A 14477-nucleotide genomic window follows, 5' to 3' on the forward strand; every position below is an offset into this window, starting at 1 on the left:
TTTATGTATAAAATACGGGAAGGGTACAGCAAAATGCAACAATATATTCTTTCAGTTTAAGGTCCTTTGTAACTGTAATGGAACAGTTTCTTCTGTCTCTCTGTACGAGGTATAAAATGTAAGGCAAACAGATATATGAGGGAACTCATTTACTTTACTAAACACAGGACCTTTTTGAGATGACAAAATAAAAATAATGTGTGGCTGCAGTCAGTATTTGGGTCAGTTTTTTACAAATGGAGACATCATAGGAGCACAGACTTTTTTTTCGCAAAGTGTAGCTTTTCTGTGATGAAAGGGAAAATGCAAATGCAATGTAAACTAAATAAACAAATACAGATAAAACAATTTTAATGCCAAATGAGCACTGGAGAAGAGAATAGTAAAAATAGAGAGAAAGTGCCATTATGAAACAAAGATAAACATTATCAGTTGCAGAAAATGAAAAAGGGTAAGTCCATTACAGGCACTCGGGGATGAATATTGAGTTATTAGGTTTCAGGACACGAGTTGTGGAGAAAATAAGTTGGAGGGAAAGGCCCAAGGGATGAGTGAAGGCATAACAACTAATCTAGAACATTGACTCAAAACATCTTTCAAGATTATTTCTTGTGTCTTTAGGAAGAAGCAGGTCTTAAATTCTTCTGAACATTAAAAATATAATTTCTTTTAAATGTGCATTTTGTTTCACACATCTTTTATGAAGACTTACATTCTGAGTTACATTAATCTCCTGAGAATTTATTCACAATGTTTGTTGCACACCTGTAAAGTTTATTTCAATTTATCATTGAGAAGCAGTGTTCTTTATACTGCCTCAAAATAGTTATGTGTGTCCCCAGAGAGATATCTGGAAGTGTTGTAGATATATCTTTAACTTCAGGTATGCCTCCTTTAAGTTTCTTGAGGTATGGGAAAAGAACATAACTTGAAGTATTTCTTGATCAGTCATTCCATAATCTGACTATAAAGGAGAGCTTTCTGGGATGTGGAATTAAGCCACTGATTACGGAATTAAGGGGAAAGCACAGATTACATTAAGAAGTGACAGGAATGAAAATTTGGTCAAATGCTGATAACTCTGGTAGAGTAACATGTAAAGCTACACCTAGTTCATTGACAAATTATGGTTGTGATTGTTAAATTGTATAATTATTTAGTGTTTAAAAAGAGGTGACCATTTGTGGATTTTTGGTTATCTGTTGTGCATGTGAAGTGTATATAATAGATACTACATGTCTTCAAAGTGGGATGTGATTGCAGTATTACCATGAGTTGTGGCACCTGTGTGAGATTTGTGAAACCTCCATGAGTCAGTGTATGGATTGGAAATGTGTGATGCATAACAGATGATCACATGCCATGACAGTATGGAGTGACATCATGGCAGAACAGAATAAATTGACTGGCCTGATTTTATGTTCATTCAAATATAAAATCTCAAGAAGTTCATCAGGTATTGAACTCTGTTATGTAGTAGTGCCACACAAGATGATGATGATGAACATTCATACATAATATATGGAGCTTTCAAGTGAAGAATTACTTAGTATTCACTTGTAGAAAGTCAAAATTTGGTGAAGTTTCTTAGATCTGAAAACAAACATAACTGCAGCAGTAACGAGGTCCATCAACATGCACTGGCACAGCCTGAAAAAAAATTAATTACAGGTGTAGCAGTTTAGAGTTTCAAGAAAGCGATGAATTTTAATTGGAACACAGAGTATATTGACATATATTTCAAGGGGAACATAACATTCTGACCATGAAGGGATCCATAATAGTTTGTGCTGAAAATCAATAAAATTTGAGAAAGAAGAGATGATAAAAACTGATATTTTAATAGGAGATGCATTGAGGGTAATTTTCTTTGGTCATTAGTAACCCTGTCAAGAGCAGAATGTTATGATGAAATAAACAAGTAAATATTATATATAAAAACAAAGATGAGGTGACTTACCGAACGAAAGCGCTGGCAGGTCGATAGACACACAAACAAACACAAACATACACACAAAATTCAAGCTTTCGCAACAAACTGTTGCCTCATCAGGAAAGAGGGAAGGAGAGGGGAAGACGAAAGGAAGTGGGTTTTAAGGGAGAGGGTAAGGAGTCATTCCAATCCCGGGAGCGGAAAGACTTACCTTAGGGGGAAAAAAGGACAGGTATACACTCGCACACACGCACATATCCATCCACACAAGCAGACATATTTATATTGTGGTCTTTAAATATGTCTGCTTGTGTCTGTATGTGTGGATGGATATGTGCATGTGTGCGAGTGTATACCTGTCCTTTTTTCCCCCTAAGGTAAGTCTTTCCGCTCCCGGGATTGGAATGACTCCTTACCCTCTCCCTTAAAACCCACTTCCTTTCGTCTTCCCCTCTCCTTCCGTCTTTCCTGATGAGGCAACAGTTTGTTGCGAAAGCTTGAATTTTGTGTGTATGTTTGTGTTTGTTTGTGTGTCTATCGACCTGCCAGCGCTTTCGTTCGGTAAGTCACCTCATCTTTGTTTTTATATATAATTTTTCCCACGTGGAATGTTTCCTTCTATTATAATAAACAAGTAAATACATTGAAGAAAAAAAATAAAGAGATTTGAGCAGATATCATTTGTTTTTGAATAATTTCCAAATTAATTGACAACCATTATATTTACAAAGTATTAATCAAGTCCATGAGTTGAAAGATTGGCAGCCACAACTACAAATGGCTACTATTGATTTAATCTGGTCCAGAGCTATGTAACAGCAAGTGGTGGTGGTGGTGGTTGTGGTGGTGGGGGTGGTGGCAGTTGGGGGGGGGGGATGTCTATGTTACAGCAATTGGTGGTGGTGGTGTCTATGACAGCCACTCATGACCCAGTGGCAGGCCTGGTTTACTGAATCCAGCAATCCAATTCTCTGTTGACAACACAGTGCTACAAGTTATGCGAACAACTTTGGTGAGCTGAATGGAAGCCAAATTAACATATTTTGTAGTGTGTTTTGTGGATACCTAATGTGAATTTGTGTTCAGAAGAATTGTCTTGTGGAAGTTATCTCCACCACTGTAACAGTAGTTTGCCAGAGATGATTAGTTGTCAATTAAATATTATGTTAACTGTTTGTCTATACTGACCCATAAGATGGAAGAGGTATTGAAGATGATGGCAAACTTAAAAGCTCAGACTGGCTTAAATTATATGCTAGATAAGTCAAGTGCAGTTAAAGCTGAAGCTAGCAACTACAAATGATAGGATAGGTCAAACCATATCTGAATTAAATGCAAATACAGATCCTCAGGGTGTGAGATTGAAAAAAACTCATACTGAGGCAGAAGTTCAGATGATTATTAAATGAAATGATGAAATAGATACTATGAGTGTTACAAAGGAGAAAATGAATAAGCAGGTCCAAAAACTGGAAGAGTATATTGGAAATATCTAAATTACAACAATAATTTCTAATTTAATCCTTTGAGGCCTAGTAGTTTCTGCCTCAAACCACAGCATTATTTATTTTGTTTTTAAGTACCAGTGCTGTGAACCAGGGCTTTTGTAGCATTGGTGGTTCATGCTAAAGGCACTGGTACTTCAAAACAAAATGAATAAAATTGTGGGAAACATTCCACGTGGGAAAAATATATCTAAAAACAAAGATGATGTAACTTACCAAGCGAAAGCGTTCATTATGAAATCCCCAAACCACCTTCCCTACCCTCTGGCTCTTACCCTTGTAACTTCCCCCGGTGTAAAACCTGTCCCATGCATCCTCCCACCACCACCTATTCCAATCCTGTAACCCGGAAGGTGTACACGATCAAAGGCAGAGCCAGGTGTGAAAGCACCCACGTGATTTACCAACTGACCTGCCTACACTGTGAAGCTTTCTATGTGGGAATGACCAGCAACAAACTGTCCATTCGTATGAATGGACACAGGCAGACAGTGTTTGTTGGTAATGAGGATCACCCTGTGGCTAAACATGCCTTGGTACACGGCCAGCACATCTTGGCACAGTGTTAAACTGTCCGGGTTATCTGGATACTTCCCACTAACACCAACCTATCAGAACTCCGGAGATGGGAACTTGCCCTTCAATATATCCTCTCTTCCCGTTACCCACCAGGCCTCAACCTCCACTAATTTCAAGTTGCCTCTGCTCATACCTCACCTGTCATTCAACAACATCTTTGCCTCTGCACTTCCGCCTCGACTGACATCTCTGCCCAAACTCTTTGCCTTTACATATGTCTGCTTGTGTCTGTATATGTGCGGATGGATATGTGTGTGTGTGTGTGTGTGTGTGTGTGCGTGTGCGAGTGTATACCTGTCCTTTTTTCCCCCTGAGGTAAGTCTTTCCGCTCCCGGGATTGGAATGACTCCTTACCCTCTCCCTTAAAACCCACATCCTTTCGTCTTTCCCTCTCCTTCCCTCTTTCCTGATGAAGCAACCGTTGGTTGCAAAAGCTTGAATTTTGTGTGTGTGTTTGTGTTTGTTTGTGTCTCTATCATCATACCAACACTTTCGTTTGGTAAGTTACATCATCTTTGTTTTTTGAATAAAATTGTGGTTTGACATAGAAACCTCTGGGGCTCAAAGAGTTAACAGAAGAGTACATACTGAGTTGATTAATAAATGTAACTGAATGAACAATTTAATGAGATAAATAAGAATTAAAAGTGGGTTAAACATTTTATGGAAAATGAATTTACCAAGGTACATGAACAAATCTCAGACACTATAAGCAGAATTAATGTATTAGAGCAAAACAAAGAGTCAGATGTAATTATAATCTCAGGATATAATCTTGCAGCCTTGGGAGAGCATGCTATTGATTTAGTTGAATAGTAGGTTCAGGAAAAAGTTGGATCAGCTATATGTACTCTCCATTCATCGGCTGAGACAGTAATTATAGACTTGGTATTCCAAAGGATGCGGAAGGAGTTAGTTAAAACATAAGATTAGTTTAACTAAAGGAAATTTAATGAAAATTGTGGGTTGTCAACAGAATTAACATAAGAACTTCATTTGAAGAGTGGGGAAATTTTAATGAAATAATGCCAGAGTTCACATCTGAAGGGGATGTACATTCCATGAGTTTCTTAAGGATATTATCTCAATCACTGCCCAAACATGGGATAATTAAAAAAAGATTGATTTCATCTTTAGCTATCTAGAAGAGAATGCTGCAGAATGGGTAACCATACACACTAAGTAATTCACCTCTTGGAGTGACATCCAGAATAAATTTTAAACTAAGTATTGATCATGCAGTACTCGAGAGAAGTTAGCATTTGAGCTATTTATTGATTAATTAATTAATAAATAATAATAATAATAATAATAACAGGATACCCCAGTCAGAATTAGAAAACATCAAACAACAAGTGCAACAAATACTGGAACAAAATAATGTGCAATCAGAAGAAGAAGAAAATACAGTTATGGACTCAAACATCCCAGAGCAAACAAACAAAGAACAACACGCATCAGTTAAACAATCAGAGGAAAACGAAATCTTAAGACAGCCACCAGATCAAGCACAAATAGAACACCAAGTGACACACATGTTAGATATAAAAGAAAAATTTCAGCTGACATATATAGAATACAAAGACACAAATACAGACATTAGACCATTCTTGCATAGACCACCAAATAACCCACAAGTCGAAACAACAATAAAAACTATCAACACAATTGTACACAACAAAATAAATGAAAACACAATTTTGGAAGAGTTGCAACTACTGGTTTATATAGGAGCACTCACTACACTAAATTACACACTAGGCAGAGATCAGAACCAACCAACACACAGAAGAAACCCACAAAACCAGCATGGCAACACAGGCTACAGATCAGAATAGAAAAACTGAGAAAAGACATCGGACAGCTAACACAATTTATAAGAAATGAAATGTCAGCAAAAAAAACGAAAAATGTTAGGTAAAATCTCACAACAAGAAGTGATAGAGCAATTAGATGAAAAGAAGCAGAAATTACAAGCATTGGCCAAACGACTTAGAAGATACGAAAAAAGTGAAAATAGAAGGAAACAAAACCAAACATTTAACACAAACCAAAAGAAATTGTACCAGACAATAGATAACACACACATTAAAACAGACAATCCACCAAACATAACAGACATGGAACACTTCTGGAGCAACATATGGTCAAACCCGGTACAACATAACAGGCATGCACGGTGGATACAAGCAGAAACAGACACATACAAGATGATACCACAAATGCCTGAAGTGATAATTTTGCAACATGAAGTCACCTGAGCAATTAATTCTACACACAATTGGAAATCCCCTGGAAAAATAGCAAATTACTGGCTAAAGAAGTTCACCTCAACACATTCACATCGAACTAAATTATTTAACAGTTACATTGCAGACCCATACACATTCCCTGATACACTTGCACATGGAATAACCTATCTGAAACCTAAAGATCAAGCAGACACAGCAAACCCAGCTAAATATCGCCCCATAACATGCCTACCAACAATCTACAAAATATTAACTTCAGTCATTACACAGAAATTAATGACACATACAACACAGAACAAAATTATAAATGAAGAACAAAAAGGCTGTTGCAAAGGAGCACGAGGATGTAAAGAGCAACTGATAATAGATGCAGAGGCGACATATCAAGCTAAAACTAAACAAAGGTCGCTACACTACGCATACATTGATTACCAAAAAGCTTTTGATAGTGTACCCCACTCATGGTTACTACAAATATTGGAAATATACAAAGTAGATCCTAAATTGATACAGCTCCTAACCATAGTAATGAAACATTGGAAAACCACACTTAATGTCCAAACAAATTCAAATAATATCACATCACCGCCAATACAGATTAAGCTTGGAATATACCAAGGAGACTCATTAAGTCCTTTCTGGTTCTGCCTTGCTCTGAACCCACTATCCAACATGCTAAATAATACAAATTATGGATACAATATTACTGGAACATACCCACACAAAATCACACATTTGCTATACATGGATGATCTAAAACTACTGGCAGCAACAAATCAACAACTCAACCAATTACTAAAGATAACAGAAGTATTCAGCAATGATTAAATATGGCTTTTGGAAGACAAATGTAAGAAAAATAGCATAGTCAAGGGAAAACACACTAAACAAGAAGATTACATATTGGATAACCACAGCGACTGCATAGAAGCGATGGAAAAAACAGATGCCTATAAATATCTAGGATACAGACAAAAAATAGGAACAGATAATACAAATATTAAAGAAGAACGTAAAGAAAAATATAGACAAAGACTAACAAAAATACTGAAAACAGAATTGACAGCAAGAAACAAGACAAAAGCTATAAATACTTACGCTATACCAATATTGACCTACTCATTTGGAGTAGTGAAATGGAGTAACACAGACCTAGAAGCACTCAATACACTTACACAATCACAATGCCACAAATATAGAATACATCACATACATTCAGCAACAGAAAGATTCACATTAAACAGGAAGGAAGGAGGAAGGGGATTTATCGACATAAAAAACCTACATTATGGACAGGTAGACAATTTAAGAAAATTCTTTCTAGAACGAGCAGAAACTAGCAAAATACACAAAGCAATCACTCATATAAATATATCGGCTACACCACTGCAATTTCATAACCACTTCTACAACCCTTTAGATCACAAAACATCAACAGATACGAAGAAAGTAAATTGGAAAAAGAAAACACTACATGGCAAGCACCCGTATCATCTAACACAGCCACACATCGATCAAGACGCATCCAACACATGGCTAAGAAAAGGCAATATATACAATGAGACGGAAGGATTCATGATTGCAATACAGGATCAAACAATAAACACCAGATATTACAGCAATCATATTATTAAAGATCCCAATACGACAACAGATAAATGCAGACTTTGCAAACAACAAATAGAAACAGTAGATCACAACACAAGTGGATGTACAATACTAGCAAATACAGAATACCCCAGAAGACATGACAATGTAGCAAAAATAATACATCAACAGCTTGCCTTACAACATAAACTTATAAAACAATATGTTCCCACATACAAGTATGCACCACAAAATGTACTGGAGAATGATGAATACAAATTATACTGGAACAGAACCATTATAACAGATAAACCAACTCCACAGAACAAACCTGACATCATACTCACCAATAAAAAGAAAAAATTAACACAACTAATCGAAATATCCATACCCAATACAACAAATATACAAATGAAAACAGGAGAAAAAATTGAAAAATACATGCAACTGGCTGAGGAAGTCAAGGACATGTGGCATCAGGATGAAGTTGACATTATACCAATTGTACTATCAACTACAGGAGTCATACCACACAATATCCACCAGTACATCAACGCAATACAGCTACATCCAAACTTATATATACAACTACAGAAATCAGTAATTATTGATACATGTTCAATTACACGAAAGTTCCTAAATGCAATATAACATATACCGTACAGTTAAAAGGAAGTCACGCTTGATCAAGGTCCACGTCACTTTCCATTTTTGACCAGACATAACGTCTGAGAAAAGAAAGTAATAATAATAATAATAATAATAATAATAATAATAATAATAATAATAATGTAATGGTATCGTTATCCACCCCATTCCAGTGAAGGAATGAAGCAAAATACTGTAAGGTGAAGAAACAGAATAATAATAGTATGTACAATCAAAATCATAATAGGAGCCAAGTACTAAACCACAACAACAAGAGACATAGAGGCCCAAATGTATCAACAAACAGGACTTTCTCGCACCCCTCATCAGAAAACAAGGAATGTTCTGGAGCCGAGTCAGGCTCTAGGACATGTCGATAGAACATGGGCTCCCATGTAGAAAAGGTAGTAGGACACTAACACATTACTGGAAGAAGATGAAAATGAAATGTACAGTGGGCCATGTTTTGGAAAGTAAAGTAGATAATCATTTAGACTGTGGTGATAAAATGTCTTTATACCACAAGAATTATGAGGAAAAAAATGCATATCTGATATTACCCATAACTGGTGTATATGTGCTAAGTATAACCACCACCACCTATAGAGAAGGATGCAACGTGCTTGTGTGACATCAGAGTAATGTGAGTTTGTGCAAGTTATACTGTGTTGCGGCAAGTGAAACAAAATGAAACCTATCAACAAGAGAGATGTAACCATTACTCATAACTGATGCTGCTTCTTCAAATGAGAAAAGTTAACATTTCAGACTTGGTAGGTTTGGTTTTGCTTCTTATGGCAAAACACAGTATAATTTGCAGAAACTCACCTTGCAATAGCTATAGTGTCAGTTTGGAAAACCTGGAGCTTGAAGGTGGAAGACAGGGTAATATGCAGACAGAGTTTACTGCTTAAACATCATGCATTAGTTAATAAGAGTGAAAAGCTAAATGCTTGTACATAACAGAGATGGGAGGGTGCGGTGGTAGTCATACCGATGTTGAAGGGCGAACAGTGTTTACATAACAGCTACTATATGACATGTTGTTCCACAGGTGGCTCTCCCTTTAATAGTGTATGTTTTGTCAGTTACAGGACTGTTATAAGGTGGTGGTAGCAGGCTTCATAAGGCAAGTCTTGCAGCAGGGTCGGTCAAGGGGTAGGACTCATAGGGTAGGGAGATGGTGAAGAAGGAGCATAAGGTCTGACAAGAATACTGCAGAGATTGGGAGGGCAACGGAAAGCTATTCTAGGTGATGGTGGGCAAAATTTTGGACAGAATGGATCTCATTTCAGGGCATGATTTTAGAAAGTCATGGCCCTATCAAAGTAGCTGATTACCACATTTCAGACCGGGATAATACTGAGTCACCAATGGTGTGCTCTGAAGTTGTTTTTTGGAGGGATCAGCAGTACCAAGACTGGATGTGATAGCCCAGGAAATCTGCTTTTTAATTAGGCTGTTGGGGTAATTATGTGCAGTGAAGGCTGAGGTGAGAATGGTGGTGTATCACTGTAAAGAGCCTGCATCTGAATAAATAAGTCTGCCTTGGAAGCCATGGCTCTACTGGAGGGAATGTTTGACTTGGAAAAGATGGCAACTGTCAAAATGTAAGTACTGTTGTTTGTTGGTAGGTTTAATGTGGGCAGAAGTGTATAGCTGGCCTTCAGTGAGGGTGAGATCAACATCAAGGAAAGTGGCATGGAATTTGGAAAAGGACCATTTGAAATTTAATTGGGAGATTCCAGGAATTTTAGCAGGTCAGTCTCACCTTGAGTACATGTGGTAAAGATGTCACCAATGTATTTAAACCAAACCAGGGGCTGAAGACTTATGGATCCCAGGAAAGCCCCCTCCAAGCAACCCATGAAAAGGTTGGCATAGGAAAGAGCCATCATGGTTTCCTTGGCTGTACCCCTGATCTGTCTGTATGTCTGCCTCTCAAAAGTGAAGTAGTTGATGGTAAGTATAAAGTTGATTAAAGTGAGTAGGGAGGATATCATAGGTATTGAATCAGGTGGGTGCTGCCTGATGAAATGTTCAGCAGCAGACAGACCATGTACCTGGTGGATGTTGGTATAGAGGGAAGTGGCATCAGTGGTGACAAGCAAGGTGTGTGGTGAATGTGGGACGAGCACGGATTTCAGATGATCTGGGAAATGGTTGGTATCTTTGATGTAGGAGGGGAGTCTTTGTACTATGGGTTGCAGGTCTTGATCAACTAAGGTAGATACACATTTGGTGGGTGCTTTGAAACCAGCAACTATAGGACTGCCAGAATGATAGGATTTGTGGATCTTAAGAAAAAGGTAAAAGGTCGGGGTGCATGGTTTGGGTGGGATGAGAAGTTCTATGGATTGAGGTGTTAGTCCTTGTGAGGTCAGTTTGAATTACAGAGACGGGATATTGATGGCAGACACTGTATGTAGAGGTATCAGACAGCTGGCGTAGACCATCAGTAGCATACTCCTTTCGGTCTAGTACTACAGTGGTAGATCCTTTGTCTGCTGGAAAGATAATGATGGAGTCATCAGCTTTTAAGGAACTTAGAGCATGGAATTCAGCAGAGGATAGGTTAGGGTCATGTAGAGACCTGAGGAATGATTGTGAAGCAATGCTGGATATGAGGAATTCTCAGAAGGCTTGTAAGGGATGATTTTGTGGTAGTGGTGGTGGATCAAGTTGGGATCATGGTCTGAACTGTCCATGGCAGAATTCAAGGTCAGGTTTTCTGGTGAAAGGTTTTGGGATTGGGTTGAAAAGTGATATTTCCAGCGGATATTATGTGTGAAGGAAAGGAGGTCCTTCACCAAGACAGCATGATCAAATGCAGGTTTAGGGCTGAAAGTGAGAACCTTACTAATACGTATAGTTCAGGGGGGGGGGGGGGAGGGGGGAATGCTTTAGATGAGCAGTTAAGGACAGTGTGCTGTTGTGACTGATTCTAGGGATTATGGATTATTCTTGGTCTGGAAGATAGTGGTGAAGGCTGTGGGATGTTAAGGAAGTTAGCCAAGCTCGGTTTGTAGGAGAGGAGTGGTGGTTGATGGTATGGCTGTTTAGGAAGCTGTAGGCAGGAAGGGACACACCACTGTTTAGGGGAAGGTGGGATAGCTTTTTGATATGAAGTCGGGCATGTTGTTGCAGTTTCAAGATGGCCTGGTTGATGATACCATTCAAGGAAACATGAAGGGCAGATAACTGCAGGATTTTGTAGAAGGAGAGAAGTCTCGTAGAGTGAAAATTGACTGATGAGGCATATAGGTCACAGATTAGCCAGATAAGAGCAATATATTGCTGTATTTGAAGCTGTAAAAGAGCCTGGTGTAGGGTAGGATTTCATCCAGAAACAGGGGCTTTCAGTGTTTGGCCTTTTGGAGTAACTCCAAGAGACAAGCAGGTTTCAAGAAACAGAATTGGGACCTTAGTTGTGATAGTCCAAAGGCATGGTTTTTGAAAATATGGGATGTAACATGGGATGGGATTCATCATGGCAAGGGAGGACAGTTTGGAGAGTTAGAAACTGTGGAAGTAGCATAAATAAATAAATAAGCAGGGAGTGGAAAAGGTAGAAAAACGGAAGAAAAGCAAGGGAAAAATGTCAGAAAAATTAGAAAAATTCATACAAAAATCATTAAGAGGTAATGAGTGGGTTATCTATATGATACGAGAAAAAGATTGGAAAAAATTGATTGGGAAAGTCATGAAACAGACAAAATTTTAAAAACTGGGGAAACAGAAAGTGAAAGTCTGCTTATTACTCTGTCTTCCACCTATAATCTCCAGGTTTTCAAATCTTGTCAGATGCAGTCCCCAACAATCAGTCTTTCCTTCTCATTCCATACAGTAAGTCTCCCCTGACCCATCGTTGTGGGTAACTTTCCTGAAATCTTCCCCTTTTCCTAGACCTCTCCAGTCCTTTTCCTTCACCCCTCTTCCTTCCCCCTCAATGCTTCTGCCTGAAGAAGGAGCCACTGGCTCCAAAAGCTTACCAATTACAACAGTCTTTTATGTGTGTGTTCTACTGCCGCTTGGTGAGTAGATTTTTTTGTCTATCCAATTAAATAATTATGTCAAAATTGAGTGTTTTTGTTGTTAATACATTATTTACATGATCACCACAAAGAAGCAACTAAGTGCATGTCCTTGAAATGTCTTTGAAAATTCATTGTGCTACATGTTGGAAGCCATATTTTCCTAAGATCTCTACATTGGCTGAAAAAATATAGAATAATTCTTATTATTATTTGGAATGATTATTCTTATTTTTTGATAATACGTGGAGTTGAGTTACTTACAAAACACAATCTTCACTTGTCACACCATACACTCTCTGTGCTTTGTCCACTGCCCCATATACTTCAAAGCATGTTGTAAGAAAAAATTAAAAACGTCATAATTAAAATACACTCCTGGAAATTGAAATAAGAACACCGTGAATTCATTGTCCCAGGAAGGGGAAACTTTATTGACACATTCCTGGGGTCAGATACATCACATGATCACACTGACAGAACCACAGGCACATAGACACAGGCAACAGAGCATGCACAATGTCGGCACTAGTACAGTGTATATCCACCTTTCGCAGCAATGCAGGCTGCTATTCTCCCATGGAGACGATTGTAGAGATGCTGGATGTAGTCCTGTGGAACGGCTTGCCATGCCATTTCCACCTGGCGCCTCAGTTGGACCAGCGTTCGTGCTGGACGTGCAGACCGCGTGAGACGACGCTTCATCCAGTCCCAAACATGCTCAATGGGGGACAGATCCGGAGATCTTGCTGGCCAGGGTAGTTGACTTACACCTTCTAGAGCACGTTGGGTGGCACGGGATACATGCGGACGTGCATTGTCCTGTTGGAACAGCAAGTTCCCTTGCCGGTCTAGGAATGGTAGAACGATGGGTTCGATGACGGTTTGGATGTACCGTGCACTATTCAGTGTCCCCTCGACGATCACCAGTGGTGTACGGCCAGTGTAGGAGATCGCTCCCCACACCATGATGCCGGGTGTTGGCCCTGTGTGCCTCGGTCGTATGCAGTCCTGATTGTGGCGCTCACCTGCACGGCGCCAAACACGCATACGACCATCATTGGCACCAAGGCAGAAGCGACTCTCATCGCTGAAGACGACACGTCTCCATTCGTCCCTCCATTCACGCCTGTCGCGACACCACTGGAGGCGGGCTGCACGATGTTGGGGCGTGAGCGGAAGACGGCCTAACGGTGTGCGGGACTGTAGCCCAGCTTCATGGAGACGGTTGCGAATGGTCCTCGCCGATATCCCAGGAGCAAGTGTCCCTAATTTGCTGGGAAGTGGCAGTGCGGTCCCCTACGGCACTGCGTAGGATCCTACGGTCTTGGCGTGCATCCGTGCGTCGCTGCGGTCCGGTCCCAGGTCGACTGGCACGTGCACCTTCCGCCGACCACTGGCGGCAACATCGATGTACTGTGGAGACCTCACGCCCCACGTGTTGAGCGATTCGGCGGTACGTCCACCCGGCCTCCTGCATGCCCACTATACGCCCTCGCTCAAAGTCCGTCAACTGCACATACGGTTCATGTCCACGCTGTCGCGGCATGCTACCAGTGTTAAAGACTGCGATGGAGCTCCGTATGCCACAGCAAACTGGCTGACACTGACGGCGGCGGTGCACAAATGCTGCGCAGCTAGCGCCATTCGGCGGCCAACACCGCGGTTCCTGGTGTGTCCGCTGTGCCGTGCGTGTGATCATTGCTTGTAGAGCCCTCTCGCAGTGTCCGGAGCAAGTATGGTGGGTCTGACACACCGGTGTCAATGTGTTCTTCTTTCCATTTCCAGGAGTGTATAATTGTAACCCTGTGTACACCCCCTCAGAGGGCAGAGTTGTAGTCACAATTTAAAAGTGATATGGGCTTGGAAATAGTGTACTCATGTTCAGAAAAAAGAAACCACATCAGTTTATTTTCTTATGGAGATTACGTAGTGAGGA

General features: G+C 39.8%; 1 protein-coding gene across 1 annotated transcript in view; it reads left to right on the forward strand.

Annotated features, from left to right (window-relative positions):
* Window positions 1-14477, forward strand: part of LOC124606343 (calmodulin-binding transcription activator 1) — a 943657-nt gene that overhangs the window by 807683 nt on the left and 121497 nt on the right. The window lies entirely within an intron of this gene.

Source organism: Schistocerca americana, chromosome 3 (assembly GCF_021461395.2).
Source record: "Schistocerca americana isolate TAMUIC-IGC-003095 chromosome 3, iqSchAmer2.1, whole genome shotgun sequence".
In the NCBI taxonomy this organism is placed as follows: Eukaryota; Metazoa; Arthropoda; class Insecta; order Orthoptera; family Acrididae; genus Schistocerca; species Schistocerca americana.